The sequence below is a fragment of the Lissotriton vulgaris genome, chromosome 4_1 (assembly GCF_964263255.1).
Source record: "Lissotriton vulgaris chromosome 4_1, aLisVul1.2, whole genome shotgun sequence".
Lineage (NCBI taxonomy): Eukaryota > Metazoa > Chordata > Amphibia > Caudata > Salamandridae > Lissotriton > Lissotriton vulgaris.
In genome coordinates, this window is record NC_141691.1 from 151,112,086 (window position 1) to 151,129,035 (window position 16,950).

The window sequence follows — 16,950 nt, forward strand, 5'->3', positions numbered from 1 at the left end:
CTAAAATGGCGTCTGGAGTGGACCAGGAGGGTCCGGGGTGCCTCTCTTCAAGAAGGAAGCAAGGGCCAGTCTGGAGCAACCAGACCAGCAGCAGTGATGTCGTCGGGCGTCGTTCAGAAGGCCACAAGCCAGCCGGCTAGTAGCCAAACAATGCGGTGCACAGCAAACAGCAGAAGGGCCCCACGCAGATCGTGGAGATGCAGGGAGGCTGATCTTGGGTGCTGGAGCTGTGCAGGGTCGGGGCTTCTCGGACCCCAAAGCACTCACCCGTGGAGGACACGGTGGGCTTGCAGTAAAGATGTCGTGCAGTCTTGGCGATCGTCGGTCCCTCGAGGTCTCGTCGCACTCACGGTTCTCAGCTTGGCTGTAGAGGTGAGTAGAGGTCAGAGGTGCCAGGGAAGCCGGGTCTCGTCGAGCTGGGTCGTCGGATTCGTGATGAAGGACTTGCAGCAGACCGCAGTGTTCTTTAGGATGGTGCCTGCGGATGCAGGGTGACTACTCCTTAGCCACAAGGGAGAATCTTGATGAAGAAATCGTGAAGTCCTTTCGCAGAAAGTCGCGTCTTGATTCCAAAGATGATCTAATTTGAACAGGGGGCCCGCTCCCATCTTTATACTAAAAAAGGGGGCTGACCCGGTGACTAGGTCCTGCCTATGGGTGGGACTAGGAGGGGGGTGGTTACACCCCTCTGCCATGCCGGACTTCCCCAGGCCAGGGGCTGGTGTGCCCCTGGAACTGGTTCAGACCGGCCTATGCGTAGTGAGCACCGGGGTGCCACTCAGCAGTCACCTTCCTGTAAAGCCCTGCCTACCCAGGATACACAAAACCATGTCTGGGACGGTGCTAGCACCGCCCCGGACAGGAAACCCTTTGTCCAGGCCTCCCTCGCTGGAAGGACTCCCAGCAGCAGGAGGTCAGACTCGTGTCTGTGGTGGCAGCATCCATTTTGTGGAGCTGAGGCTTCAGTTAACTTTAACCGGGGTTCACAGTTACATACATGTCGTGTCCCTCTAGAAGGGTGGAATGCTAACCCCGTCGCCAGAATTGGCGAGGGGTTAGTATTCCAATTCGTATGACACCTTACTCGACATGTTTTGATAAAGCAATACCAAAGTTAGCATTTAACCGCGAGGATTCAAATGCACTTAAGAGTATATGGTATGCGATATCATGGAACAGCTATTAGGACTTGGTTCCGCAAGCTGCAGACAGGCTCAGCTCATGCCAGAGCACCATCTCACACGATTCCAAGCACTCTGCCAACAGGATTGTCAAGGCCTGCCATAGGAGTGACTGATAGGAATCTGTGTGTCCATTTTAGGGTTAGGTATAGGTATACTACACCTACAGCAAAGCGTGTTTACACGACTTTGCCCCAGCTGTCATGCAGCCAGTTGTGTCAAATTTAAGAGGCCAGCCAGGGGTGGCATAATACATGCTGCAGCCCCTGGCAGCCCTGGGTACACCTATGCCCTGAGTTACAGGGTCTGATAAGGTGGCCCAGTACCAATTGGTAAATGCACCTAGGGTACATGTCGTAATTTAGAAAGAGAACAGCCAGGCTGTGGGTCTGATTGGCAGGCCCACAGCCAGAGAAAGTCGTAAACCAGTGAAACAAAAGCAAAAAATCTGGGTGATCATAGGATTGCAGACCCTACTCTCCTACACCGAGCGCTTGTTTACCATATTTGCCCTCCTAAAAAAGCAACATGCATCCATAGACTTCAATAGAGTCGCCCTCTATGCAAAGCTGCATCAGCTGCCTAAATTAATGTATCCTTTGTTATTTAACGGGATCATGTTCTTAAATATCGGACTTCACCCTCATTCACGAGCCATTGGGTTCACAGGCATGGATATCTGCTTTCGCACCACCGCCCGCTTAACCACCCCAAAACCCTTACCTCGTCCACAGGCAGCCCCTAAACCCTCTGCACATTGTCTGCATGTTCCTATGGAAAGGTCAAGGTGGTCGGTGAGAGGCAGGCCGTGCAGACATCATCCGAGACAAGAGGCAGGGCAGCGAGACAATGGCTTCCAGGCGGAAACATATCAAAAGGCGAGTGTGGCGTGGCGGGACAGCGCGAGCCCGGGGTCAAACTTCAGATTGGCGCCAGACTCTGGATTAGCTGGTAAAAGTATGGACAAGCAATCTTCTTTTATTGCGACAGCCGGTAGATGCAGAAGGCAGCAGGGCTCAAATAGCACACCCTTGCAATCTGGGGGGCACCGGACCGGATATGGCGGCATCCGGGGAGCTTTGAGACGGGCCGCCATCGCTGGGTCAGTGTGCCCTCTTTGCTTTGAGAAAGCTTGCCTGTCATCAGGGATTGGCTTGGGGAGGACTGAGCTTTGCCCCCATTGTGCCTGCGGGAGGTGCCGCTCCAGGCCCTGTGCGGCCGTGAGAGGGAACGAGGTAGCGGGGAACCCTGGTGACTGCTGCGGCTGCAGTGAAGGCGGGCCCCTGTTTACCCGGCGCCATAAGTGGTGAGTGCGGCGCAGCCTAGCACAGGTCCATGGTGGCAGAGGCGGGTGCAGGCCGGGTGCGGGTGGCGTCCTTTGAGCTGCAGAAAGGTGTTGGGGGGGGGGGGCGTGAGTGGCCTGGAAATTCACTGCGTGTGGCAGCAGCTATATACGCTTTGAAAACAGACACGCTGCTCTCTGCCCTGAAGGTGTCCCATCTGCTGGTCCCTCTCTGGCGGCGATTGGGACGGATCATGCCCATGTTTTAGTGGGGCGCTCAGCGACCGACTTACTGCCAGTATCTGGCCTGGCGACATGGCTCCCAGTCTACAGGATCGACTCCCGTCTTCTATCCCGAGGCCTCATGTACTCGGAGCAGCCCCGGCCGAAACAGACTCTGGTGAGTGCTGCCGCGCCCCCCGCAGCAAAGACCGCCCGCGACCCCTTTCCAGTATCGCCGGTAGATTAATCTGAACCGGCGAACCGGCGTGTCCCAATTACAGCTACGAGGCCTGCAGGGGAGGGGTGCGCACCGTAACAACACACACACACACACACACACACAGCTTTCTGCGTCTTTGCGCCCTTAGCTTGAACCCCTTACTCACTTTTGCTGGCTCTTGGAATTATGCTCTGGGGCTCTGTGTATGTGTGTGTGGCTCTGTATGTGTGGCTCTGTGTGTGTGTGGCTCTGTGTGTGTGTGTGTCTGTGTGTGTGTGGCTCTGTGTGTGTGGCTCTGTGTGTATGAGGCTCTGTGTGTGTGTGTGTGGCTCTGTGTGTGTGTGTGCGGCTCTGTGTGTGGCTCTGTGTGTGTGTGGCTCTGTGTGTGTGGCTCTGTGTGTGTGTGTGTGTATGTGTGGCTCTGTGTGTGTGTGGCTCTGTGTGTGTGTGGCTCTGTGTGTGTGTGGCTCTGTGTGTGTGTGTGGCTCTGTGTGTGTGGCTCTCTGTGTGTGTTTTCAAAACCAACACATAAATAAAAATGTTGTCATTTACAATGCCAATAGCTCTAACTTTTGCAAAGGCGAGACAGTTGCATTGTAAATGCTTGTTTTAAGACGAAATCTATTCCACATAATCTATCTCAGTAAATCAGGAATGATGTCCGCCAGTTTAAAGCTGGGCTAAGAACGTTGCACTGGCTGCCTGTCAGGGACAGAGTAAAGTTTAAAGCTCTGTGCATTGCTCTCCAGGCTCTCTGGAAAATGGGCCCAGAAATCAACTGTTCCTTGATTTCCCCTTACCTGCCCAACAAGGTGCTTCGATCCTCGTCTGCATCTCTGGCCAAGATTCCTAGAATCTTTAGAGCCAGAGCAGAAGGACGTTCCTTCTCTTATAATGTATCAAGATTATGGAACACCCTCCCTTTGCACATGAGAAGCAACCCCAACTTGACCAGTTTCCGGAAACAGCTTAAAACCTTTTTGTTTTAGTAACCAGAAGCTTCTTGTTCATCTGAGGGCATTTTTGTTTAGTCACAGCGCCTGGACGCCTGAGGGCAACTGTAGCGCTTTACAAATTTTATTTTCATTTCATGTGCGCCCAAATATTAGGAATACCAGTGGCGGCCCATAATTCTTACTAATAGTGGGGTGGGTACAGACGGCCACACATGCAGACAATGACTTCCATCCATCCATCCACTAACAAGCTCACACACTTACTCACATCCATGGATACACATGCAACCTCACTCACACCTATGTATTCACGAGTGGTCATATTCACATCCGCTATTCACAAACACATAAATGCACACCCCAACCATGTGCGTGCAAATATACATACACTCATACGTATACGCATGCGGCCAAACACCCCAAAAATGCGCTTATCGGGCAGCAGCAGATATGAGCATGACCAGTGGGGAGCCGGAGCTGGTAGGAAAAGGCACCGAAAGGAGTTGGATGCTTCGGGGAAGGAAGGGAAAACTATAAGATCCTGCTGCCTCCTCTTAATGGCTAACCTTGTCATAGGTCAGCCAGTCAGCCAATGAGAGTAGGACCTTCCCTAAATCCAGTAGCGTAGCAAGACCTGTGGCGGCCCCGGTATTTGCCGCCCGTGGCGTCATGTAAGAGCAGGGGGGCGATGGCAGATTCCTGTGACTGCCCGGGGGGGCTGGCGAATCCCACGCGTCTGCCGTCCCATGACGGCTACTGGGACAAGCGCGGTGAGGGGCGAAACCTGTGCTATCCAGCCCGGTCCACCCCACCTCCCCCCACTACACCACTGCCTAAATCCTCACAGAGTAGAGTGGGGTCAGTGAGACTTGCTGACCACATTCCACTCTACGACTTGGTGTCCTTGATAGACAGTTAACCCTGGGAATTTAAGGGCTTGACCCTGAAATGCCCAGGGCTGACTCTATTGGTGACATTATCTCTCATCTTCAGCCCAGCAAAGCTTGGCTTAGGCTGCCAGGCACCTGCTAATCAGCGTATGTAAAGCGCCTGGCTGCCTGACCCTAACAAGGTGAGTGTCTGTCAGGCTGACTTTTGCTCTGCCTGACAGACAATCATCAGGCATTAGAAAATAGAGGGGACAGAGCCCTGTCACCAATAATTACGGGCCACCCCTGAATAAGAACCTCAATTTTTCCATTTTCAAATCTCTACTAAAGAATTTGCTCCTTCAGAAACACCTTTACCTCATTTTATAATCACTTGTTTTTTTGTCTCTACTGTTTTTGCCCACAGCCTATTAACCCTCATAAAATATATCATTATAGCCCGTCTGCCTCTGGCTGTAGTGCTTGTTAAATTCCCTCTACCCGAATTACAGGTCTATAGCTCAGATTAGGTTAACAATCCATCTGGGTGTGTCGTATGTGTTGTCCAGATGAAGACCACGCTATCAGTCAAAGAACTTCAGGGGTCAAAACATCGCCTTTTGTTAATTATTGACCTGCCTTCCAAATCAAATATGTTATGGGAGAAATCTAAATATTTTAAATGCCATCTTTGACCGTCTATTATTGCCGCAGCCAATAAGTTACGCAAATTTGAGTTGTTCTTGTATGATCACTAGTCATTACTCCACAACTCACGTGCACAGCTCTGATGCACTTTTTTCTTTGGAGCACCTTATGTTTTTTGGGGATATTGAATATGTCTAAAATCTTGTTATAAAAATCTTTACTTAAGATATAGTACTTTATGGGACTACAAGTGTTTGGTCATATATGCTATTTGGGAATACATTGATTGAGCCCCTCAAGTGTCACTTAACCCCTTCGCTGCGGCGGGAATTCCGCCACAGCGCTAAGGGGGCGGGGGGGGGGGGGTCGAGCAGCGCTCGCATGCTCGTGACGGAGCCGCTCCGTCACGAGCCGCGGTTGAGCTGTGCTCGTGACGGAGCGATTTCGTCACGAATGCGCCCGCTCAATAGAACGCGCCGCGCAGGCGCGCCGAACGGGCCATGACGGAACCGCTCCGTCATGAGCACAGGTCAACCGAGGCTCATGACGGAGCGGCTCCGTCATGAGCACACAAGGGGTTAAAATTTAACAAGGACCTCAGACGGATCCATTGTTTACACTATTTATTGATTAAGCCAGTTTCCAGGAATAAGGGGTGCCCCTTATATTCTTAGTTCATATCAACTTTCAGAGCCAACATTTCTTTTGGATGCAATAGTTGATGGGTGATGCTATTTGCACTGCTTTGCTTTGTGCTGCCACTTGTGTTAATCACCACAACATATGGGCCTCTGTATCCCTTTCACTCTGTGCACTGTTACTGTTGACAGTGACCTACATCAGGACCACTGATGTTATCTGACACTTACAATAGCTTTCATTAGGGCTACATATATCGCTAACGTTCCTCCCTTCATTGTACCACAGCGGTCGCATGCATAACAGGAACCAACCCAAGGCGAGGGGAACCATTAAGCCTGGAACTTCGGGCACTCCTGCCGTTTCCCGTTACATGCACTTTTGCTGCCCCTCTGAGTACTTATGTCTTTGAGCAAAAGTACATCTCTGCATCTCTCAACACAAGATGTGTAATCAATCTCTGGTCCATCATTTACCCTCCAGAATACACACTATTCTTTGTGGGCATCTCATTGGCTGTCCTTTGTTCTCTTCAGCCTCTTTGTAGCTCCTTAATCTCACTTTTCCTGCTTTTCAAGCTTTTTGTTGCTGCTTGTGCCCTGGTTTGAATATATATAAATTTTTCACCATCCACTATACCCTCTGCCTCTTGGGTTTGGTGCCCAAGGTCCCACCACTACTCCAAAGCAAATACAAGGAGATGATGGACCGAGAGCTGAAACTTTTCAGACACTAACCCCCAGTCACAGATCTGGGTTGAATCCATCCCCGTTCTTACCTCACTTCGCCACGCCAGTTCAGACACAGCTATATGCAAATCAGTCTTGAGCCTGTGCCTCATGGGAACAGTCTACTACAGGTCATCATTACTCCATCAGCAGCTCCTATTGCGGCTTCATATTCTCACTGCTTGACGGTGCTGAGAGGAGCAGAGTCTACAAAGGATGCTTTGTAGCATGTGGCCTGGCAGTGGTGATGTGTTTCCAAATGTATCGTAAAATGTGGCACACCACATATAATTCCCATTTTTGGATGCCCTCGTCCATAGAGGTTATAGAACACAACACATCAATTGCACACCGTACCTTGGAGTAAACATCAACATCACCTACATGAACCCTTATCCTTGAACACTCCAGGGACACACACTCTATCTACCCTGTGCAGTGGCGTAGCTAAGGGGGGGAGTGAGGGGGGGGGGGGTGGTCCGCCCCAGGCGGCATTAGTTTGGGGGCTGCGGTATTTGGATACACTCACGTCCCCGTGGAGTTTCTGAGCCAGAACTTTCCCCTTTTTACCTCCCAGTCTCCCAGATGACCATCATTCTCCTGCTTTGCAGGCTCCGTTGAACCAGCAAACCTACAATATTGATATCATGGACCACGCAACACCATCACCAACCAATCACTCTCATCTACCTCCAACCTCACCCTCAAAAGAGATGCCACCACCAAAAGTATGAAGAAGCCCTATTTGACTTCATGAACAATAAGCAGAACATCACCAGCACCACCAACATTGATCAGTCTACTCCGTACCTGCTTCAGCTTTCATATGGAAAGCCCTTTTTGGGTTAATAATACTGCAGTCCACTTCCCACAAGCTTTCCCAAGTTTTGGGTTTACCTTTAGGTTTATAAAATGTAACACGTTCATAGATCAGCAGGAAATACTGCTTAATTCAAAACACAATAAGAAATATAATTATGTAGGACCACATCAGCTTACATTATGAGCTTACAGTCACAGAATATTAAAAAGGCAATTAGGTTATTTTCCAGCTCCGTGGAACACAGTTCTGGAACATACTACACTCTCATTTTACTCAACACTCTATTTATTTATTAGAAATCTTTTATATGCGTCTGCTCCATTGCAGCTTGGATTCATTGCTTCTGTTAACAATAGAGTTGGGTCAGTCTGATCCCTTCCTATGCTCATTGAGAGTCCAATGCCCCTCAAACACAGGTAAAGCGGCGGCCATCTTATATCCTAACTGCACCCTTTCCTAAACAATAAAGTGAGATATCAGTTAATGGAGTTTATTTATAGAATTTGGTGGATGCAAGCCCATAACTGGGGGCTTGTACTGTGTTAATGTTTTAATTGAAAAAATGTTTATATTGGATTGATTACTCATCCATGCCCTTAAGGAGATTTTTAGAGACTTACCTACGTTCCACCAGCTCAGATCTATAGATGACGCAACAGACCCTTTAATTCTCTTTTACAGTCTCTTACCTGGAGAATCGTTCTCTCTTCCTTAATGCTATGCTTTTAAACCCCAATATCGATGCATCCTCATCACATCAATAACCATGACAGTGTAAACGATTCGAGTGATAATCCCATGATCATAACATGACCATTGAAACAACATGACGTAACCTCAGTATGTCACTAGCGCCCAAATTGCTAACTCAAGTATCACCAAAGTAAGTGAAAAAACTGTAATGCCTCAGTGTGTTTCTGTGCGCCATGTCACAATGACATGACGAGGAATCATACAAACAGTGTAGAAATGTACTCAACCGTATATACTAGTGATATAGCTCAGGTACTCATGCAGGTTTCCTGCTAGCACTCCAAGGGTGTATGGCCATATGTTATGTTAGTTCGATTTGTATGGCACAACATATCACACGTGAGGGTATCCAGGCGCTACAGCAGGAACGTAGGTCGGGCAGAGCTCCTAATTGAACAGCCAGGTCTTCAGTGGAGAAGTGTGGGTCAATGATTAGAGCGGCAGACCCTGATGCAGAGGTCTAGCCCGGGACCAGGGTTCAATTCCCCGCCTTGGCGGGTCTTGGGCTCAAAAATTCCACTTACCTGATAATTCTTGCCTCGGTGCTTATTCCAATCACAGAGTCCCACTCTGCAACTCTGGGCAATAGCTTGCTTAATCTCCACAATGGACCCCACAACGCTAAGGATGGCTGGCCTTCACCCTGGGGGTGCCCAGGAGTGGACGCCTCACAGGGAAAGCCAGGACAGGTTCCACAGTGGTATTCGTACAAGCGCCTTGAGACCCTTGCGGGTGAGTAGTGCGCTATACAAGTATCAATTTACATTTACATTACATTTACAGTTTCTTGCAGATGTTGAGTAGTCAAGGGTCGGTTCTGATGTTTTGAGGGGGTACATTCCAGGTCTTGGCGACGATGGAGGAGCCCCCTCCTGGCTTTCTTCTGTGGATGTGGGGGACACGTGCGAGGGGAGTGATGCTGAGTGCAGCTGCCTGGTTCGATGGTAGAGTTGAAGTCGGTCGTTGAGGTACGCAGTTCCCATGTATGGAGGGCTTTGTGCAGTATTCAAGTCTGGCAGATCACATTCTGTCTCATATGACCAAGGAATGCTTTGCTAGTAAATACACTTTATATACACAGACACAAAGAGGGTCTACAAGACTCCTGTCTGACCATCAGGTCACTGGCCTCATGTCTGCCTTGCTGAGTTCTTGCCAATGAATAACTCAGTCTGCGTTTTCCCAGAAAGAAGCAATTCAAATGTGGTTCCGCCCTTGAGGTCCTCGGGTGCCCTGTCTTCTGCCTCGATCCTGGTTAACACACACACACTTGTCTATGGATAAGTATCAACAACAAGTTTGTTTTCCATCAAGGGCTTTGAGCTGAATCACAGATAATGTGAACAAAGTTGGAATTGTCTATGATGTCACTCCGACCTCGAGGATGACAACATTCTTTTTATGAGAATTACCCACTGTAGATAATTCGCCTTTCTGCATGTCATCCAGGCAAAAAAGTTACTTTTTCTGGACCCAACTAATGATGGTTTGAGGACTCTGTTATTCAGTAGCACAGTGCATGTGTGATGCCCCTAAAATTGTATAGAAGAAATCGGATCCACCTAACTGGTCTATTTAAAATGTCTCCAAAGTCATGATAGATGGCACAGAATTTGCACCAGTGACATGGAAGGTACATGTAATATGTGAACTATAATGTGTACTTGCACCACCCACATATATAACAAACTATATTGCTGCCAACATTAAGATGTGGGCTACAGTTTAAAGACACTCCAATCAGGGTGCCACTTAATATCCTTACTATACAGAGCCATGCGTGCGGAAGCTGCTGGGAACCTGCCCCAGGCGCGCCTGGCATGGGCCTTGGACCTCGACACTCCATTGTCTGACGGGGAATGGGCACGGGTCAACAAACTAACACACACTGTTTCCAGTAATGCTCGATTTCAGTTGATACTTTACAACTTTCTACATAGGACTTACCTCACCACTAGCTGTCTCCAATATGATGCGGTTAGAGCCAACCTTGTACACTTAGATTGGCATTGCTGCCTGGCGCAGGCCTTTTGGCGCCAGGTCATCACTGATATTGACAAAACTAGTGCTCCCTGCTTCTACGGGCCCGTAAAGGCCCGCAGAGGAACATTTCCAATGTTCTACAAAGGCTTCTCGAAGCTCGAGGGGATTTATATCCCCTCGAGCTTCGAGAACCCTTTGTTTAATTTGTTAGAACATTCTGCCCTCTATTGGCAGAATGTTCTAATAGCCTTATAGCCCTTCGTAGCAGGGCTATACCGGCTATTAAAGTCCCACTGTCTCGTTAAAGTCCCTCGCCTTCGGCTCGGGCCTTTAACGATTCAGCAGGCCTTTAATAGCCGGTATAGCCCGCTACGGTGGGCTATAAGGCTATATTAGAACATTGAAATGTTGGGAGCTCCTTTGAAAACAATGGAGTGCTCTGGGCTTATAATGGCTGGTATAAGCCTGGAGCTCCAATATTCCAATGTTTCTTTGTTCACAGCTCTGGCTGTGAACAAGGGCTTCAGGGAACCTGAGGGGATTCCAATCCCCTCACTCTCCCAAAAGGCTTTGTTTTTTTGTTAGAACATTCTGTCCTCTAGTGACAGAATGTTCTAATAGCCTTATAGCCCTTCGTAGATGGGCTATACCGCTATTAAAGTCCCTCTCCCTTGTTAAAGGCACTCACCTTCGGCTCGGGGCCTTTAACACTGGAGAGGGCCTTTAATAGCTGATATAGCCCTCTACGGCGAGCTATAAGGCTATATTAGAACATTGGAATGTTGGGAGCTCCATTGAAAACAATGGAGTGCTCCAGGCTTATAATGGCTGGTATAAGCCTGGAGCTCCAACATGCCAATGTTTCTTTGTTCACAGCTCTGGCTGTGAACAAAGGCTTCAGGGAGCCTGAGGGAATTCCAAACACCTCACGGTCCCATAAGGCTTTGTTTTATTTTGTTAGAGCATTCTGCCCTCTAGTAGCAGAATGTTCTAACTGCCTTATAGCCCTTCGTAGCTGGGCTATACCGGCTATTAAAGTCCCTCTCCTCGTAAAGGCCCTCGCCTTCGGCTCGGGTCTTTAATGCTGGAGAGGGCCTTTAATAGCCGGTATAGCCCTCTACAGCGGGCTATAAGGTTATATTATGGAGTCTAGTGTGTCCAGTGCTTTCAGCAATGTCAAATGTAAAGCTCTTCTTGTTTTCAGTGCATATGTCTCCTACTGTACCTAACACTGCCTGCTGCTTGGTTTTTTGTACTGTTCTCTAAAATGGAAAAAGAAAGTTTTATTTTAAAAAAAGGCACTGCAATAACACAACAAAGGAAAGTGCCTTGGTAATGTAGAAAAACTGTTTTTTTTGTTTTGTTTTTAATTTCAACGTGTTTTATTGCAAGTTTTTTAAACATACATAGTACATAATATATTAATAGGACACTCCAAAGAGTACATTTAAACCCATAAGGCAGGACGTTTAATATATCAAAAAGTAGCACTCTGCACATTTAAAAATAGTGCCCTCATGGTGACTGAAGACCTAAAATTAATTTCCTCTGTTCAGGTTCAGCTGCATCTTTCATAGGACAGATGTAAATGTGATTGAAATATCTATTTTCAATCTTTGCATGATAAAAATCTAAAAAAGTCATTCAAACGTGTTGGTGACTTAAATTTCAAAGTCTGATTTAATGGTGAAATCAGATACTTGAAACCTTTACTGGAAAAGTAGCTTTATAAAAATGTCCTTTAGGTTGCCTGAACCAGAACTTGCTTAATACTAGTTCTGTCACTCACCGCACATCCAGAGCTGGAATACACATCCTTGGCTAGTAGAGCTAACTCTGGCTTAGAAGACAATAGCCTACCTTTGAGCCCAGGAAGAACATGGTAATGTAACCTAGTGGCCACTTAGACTGGATTAGCCATCCATCTCGTTGGGAACAGTACAGTTGGCAGAATATAGGGGCAGCTTCAACACTGATTCAAAGACGGGCTGACATTCCAGAGCCCTTCTCAACCCTTTAGCTTCAATCCCAGCAGGAGGGAGAACTGGATTTGACCCTACCAGGCGGGAGGAAAGCCAATCTAATTAGAAAAGTAGCCATGGAGCTAAAGAGAGAGGCCTTTCTGGTAGCAGAAGGATTCAACTATTTTAATTTTACAGAAAGACAAAGAGGAAGTGCTGCAAAAGGAGGTTGGGAATTGGCAATAAAGTAACCAGGAATGAGTAGTTACAATTCTCAAATCATTGGCTAATGCATAATATAAGACTGGCACCTTACCTCAGAATATTTCTGGACCTTGGAAAACTACACCTGAAGAAGGTTCTGCTAGAAAACAGAAGTTTCCTGACTTCTGACACCTGCTGAAAGAAGCAGACTCAAGAACGTCTGACTCCTGCTAGTAAGCAGGGAATTGAAATATTCTTTAAGGTCCACGTAGTTGGCCTAGAAATAAAAAAAGCTGAAGGACCACTGATTCCAAGACGGATTAGTTGACCACAGAGGACACAGTTTACAACAGGGGACAGGATACTGCAAGAAACCTGACTGGAGATATAGAGTTCTGGTGCCCAGAAACCTGCCCTAAGGAGATGAGGCTGAAGTGGGATCATATATTTTTTGTAACTCAGGAGGACCGAGACAAAGTGCTGAAGCTTGCCAATGGAGGACACAACCAAGGTGGGCAAGAAAGTCAAGTTTGTTGCACTTTGAGTTTTTTGCTATGTTAAAAACTGGTCCAGCTTCATCCCATCTCACAGTAAGGTATCTGGCCCTTCCAGCCTTGCCCTGCTGGAGGATTTTGAGAGTATAAAAAATGATAAAAAAGCCCTATTTAGAGTTTGACTGATAGGATACTCAGTCTCAAACATTATGGATATCCCATATACCTTATTACAAATACTTTAGGATATAATTCACTTGTAAAAAGGTGGATGAGATATCCATCACATATGTAATGGAGTAGCCCATCTACTAAACTCTAAATCAGGCTCTAAATCTGATAGCAAAACCTTGGACCAGAGCAAGGCAGCAAATCAATTTTGTTACAAAAACTAGCTTTGTCCCACCTGGAGCTTTCGGCATTACAAGTATCAGCTTCTGTGGGAGCTTAATAATGATGTATCCGTCTTCGAGGGCAACTCTGCGACTTCAGCCTTGGACCTTGTCCTGCTGAAAGATTTTTATTTACATTTCAGAGTCTATATCCGAAGGTCAAATTATGACATTGAATGGGATGACCCATTTGGGATATCGAGTTTCTGCTTCATCGCAGTTAGTCTGAAATCACACCTAGATCTATGTCAAGCACAAATCGTTATTTTCAATGGTGCTTTACTTCTTCTATGAGCTTTTTGCCATAGAACTGTCAACATTCATATTTCCGGTTCCTCTTATCCAATTATCTTGATCTTTGTGTCTTTTTGCACATTAAATGTTTGTCTATTTTCTAAATTCGTTTGTGATCTTTATTGTGTTGTGTTCTTTACTTTGAAACTGTTGGCATTGCCTAAAAGCATTCCCTGGGAATTGGCAGGTGCTTGTGCCATAGCTAGCAAGGGTTGAGCAATGATTCTCTGAGAACTGTGTTTTCACCTAACCGTGTTGTGTTTTTTAAAAATGTGTTGGGGTCCCTCCCTTCCGAATTGGTATCACAATTTCTGACACCTATGTACACATTTTATGTTGTAGATGGCTCCCTGAATAATCTTCATGGACACAGAAAGTAAGGGGTAGGAAGAGAAGCCATGGTTCAGCCGTACAGAACATGGGAAGCCGTAGAATGCAACAGCATTTATTATGGTGTCACTGCAGGTAACAAACATATAGATTGGTCCAGATTTACTATTGACTAGAACACAAGCTCATCTGGTGCTCAGCGGCCGGCACTATGGGGCTGATTATGACTTTGACAGACACACCACCAGCCTGCCGCGGCGGCAGTTGGGAGAATGACGCCAAACCGGCGGCATTCCGACCACGGCATTACAACATTACCGCATGGCTGGCGGGGTGTGGGCATCGCATTCAAGACGGTGGCATGCTTCGGCTCTAGGAGAGAGCGCCAAGTCAATGCCGGCTGCACTGCTATGGCTCCAGCAAGTTGGCCGCACTGTTTCCATGCACCATGTTGTGCATGGCAAACAGTGAGCGCACCAACATTGCTGGAATAGAGGGGCACAAAATGGGCACAGGCCACCATGCACATGGGCTAAATCACACTGGGAAACTTTTTGTGACTCTTTACCTCCTTTTCCGACAGCCTTTTCATGGCGGTGTCCCAGCCATGAATATGTTGGCGGAAAGGCAGGTCATAATACACACGGTGGTGCCCATGCCATCACGGACTGCCGCTGCCCCTACCACTGCTGCCACAATTGATCAGATGTCGGTAGTGGCAGCGGTCTTGTGGCTATGCAATTGCACAAATCGTAATCAGGTGGTCAGACCACCGAGGAGGCGGCAGTCGGACCGCCAAAGATGGTATTGTGGTCCCAAGACTGCAGAAGTTGTAATCAGCCCCTAAGTGTTGTAAACACCATCATTGATCAACTTTTTAGCACAAAAGCTATTTTGCACCAAAGGGTGATGCAAGTGTAGTGTAAAAATGTTTTGCCTCACAAAGCACCAACCCCTGTTAACATATGTGAATGAGGTGTGTACAGCACAAATACCTCTAGGGTTCCACTGAAAGCCATATTTTCTATGCTTTGCATGAAACCCTAGCTACAAATGAAACCAGGAAGAAACAATGGACAAGCAGAATATCACAAGAAGTTTCTTTGTGTTATGTTTGTAATTTCTGTGAAATGACACATTTTGCACTTCTTTACCTTAGTTGGTAGTTATTTGAGAGCGGGGAGCCAGCCCTGTGCTGACAGTGGCTATGAGTGGTGTACATCACCAAAGATGGAAATCTCCTTTTAGTTGCAGGTCTGTCCACACCCTTGGCTGACTGCAAAATGCAGGTTGGTAGTGCCACCTTCATTGGCCCTGTCGCTCTCAAGTCCGCATAAGTCTGATAGTGGTGATGGAGCAGGCTGAATGTCATCTGCCTTTCCACCACTTCATTCAGGTGTGTAGAGATATCTGGGTGAGGCGAGGAAGCGAGTGAAAGCAAATGCTTCCCTAAGTGAATTATTAACAGTGAACAGCAACTTTAATTTTGAGGAAACCAAATTTAAAATCTAAAATACGTGCTAAAGGTTACGCTTAGACTTCTAAGTGACTTTACTACTTTTGGCTAGTCACAATATATGAGTGTGAAGTTACTCAAAAGTGTGGATTTACATGTCTCTCCCTGCAAGCAAATGGGGGTGGTGCCAAATTTACAAGTGTAAAGTTACTACAGCCAAAAAGGTGCAGTAGTAAGTCCAGCACCACATATTGCTAACCACTGATACTGCAATACTCTCCAATAGAAAATGATGGAGGCAAGGACTTAAAATACAACCAATTAGGAAATAATGTTAAATTAAATTAACTTATTTAGGCTTTAGAAATATACATATAAATAAAAAAGAATATCAAAAACTATACATGAAAAATAATTGTATATATTTATTCTTATTGTAGAGAAATATAAATAATGTTACAACATTAATAACTCAATTTAAATCTACAAGGCTATTATTTTGACTATATCAAATTGGATTAAAATGATTTTTCAGAATTTTAAATTATAAAGAGAATATCACTTAATGTAAAATAAATATGCATTTTTTATTATGCATAAAAGATGATTAGAAGTGATGTATATGATTAATAAAAATATTTTATTTTTATTTTAATACATGAATGTAACATTCATTTTTACAATAAAAAGGTTAATAGAAATATGGTAAAATAAAAAATGTGTTATTTTTTATAAGATTTTCTAAAACATGACATTAACTTTTATTTATATTTATATTTTAGCTACTTTCAATAATGTAATTTAACATAATTTCCTATTGTGTTTTATTTAAAGCCCATACCTCCATTATAATCTAGGAGAGGGTGTTAAAGTACCAGTGTTTGACGGTGCAAAGTGCTAGACTTACTCCAGCTTTGAGCTGGGGTACATTTACAACTGCTAGGGGGGACTTTTTGGCTGCAGTAACTTTCGAAATGCAATTTGTAAATAGTTGTGGGCATACTCTTTTGTGGGTAGGTTCACGTCCCTTCCTGAACCCTTCCTTACACCTCTTCTAACCCCTTCTAACTCCTCCCTTACCCTCTCTTCTTTAGTAGTAAGTATTCCCCATTTCCATCCACTCCCCTTTGCCTTTCACAGATTTATTGCTATAATGTGTATTCATGCAAGTCGAGACTCTGCAGTCGGGTCGGAGCTCTACACACAGAAAAAGATAGGCGAGGAAGAGGTAGGACCTCCACACATAGGCGTGGTTAAAGCATTTTATAGTACGTTAGTAGTGCTATTCTAGTCCTACTAAAGATACTACAATATGCAGTTTATGAATAGGCCCAATAGTTTTGAATAGGGGTCTCTTTCAATGATGGGATTATTTTCCACCAAGTGGTTCTCAATCACATCATATTGTGGAAGAAGGACACTGAAGTTCAATACATTTTAAATAGCACCAATAACATTTTAAGTGTGAATTAGCTAAATCAGCGGAAGAGAGCTTCGCCATCTGAGCCGTTGGAG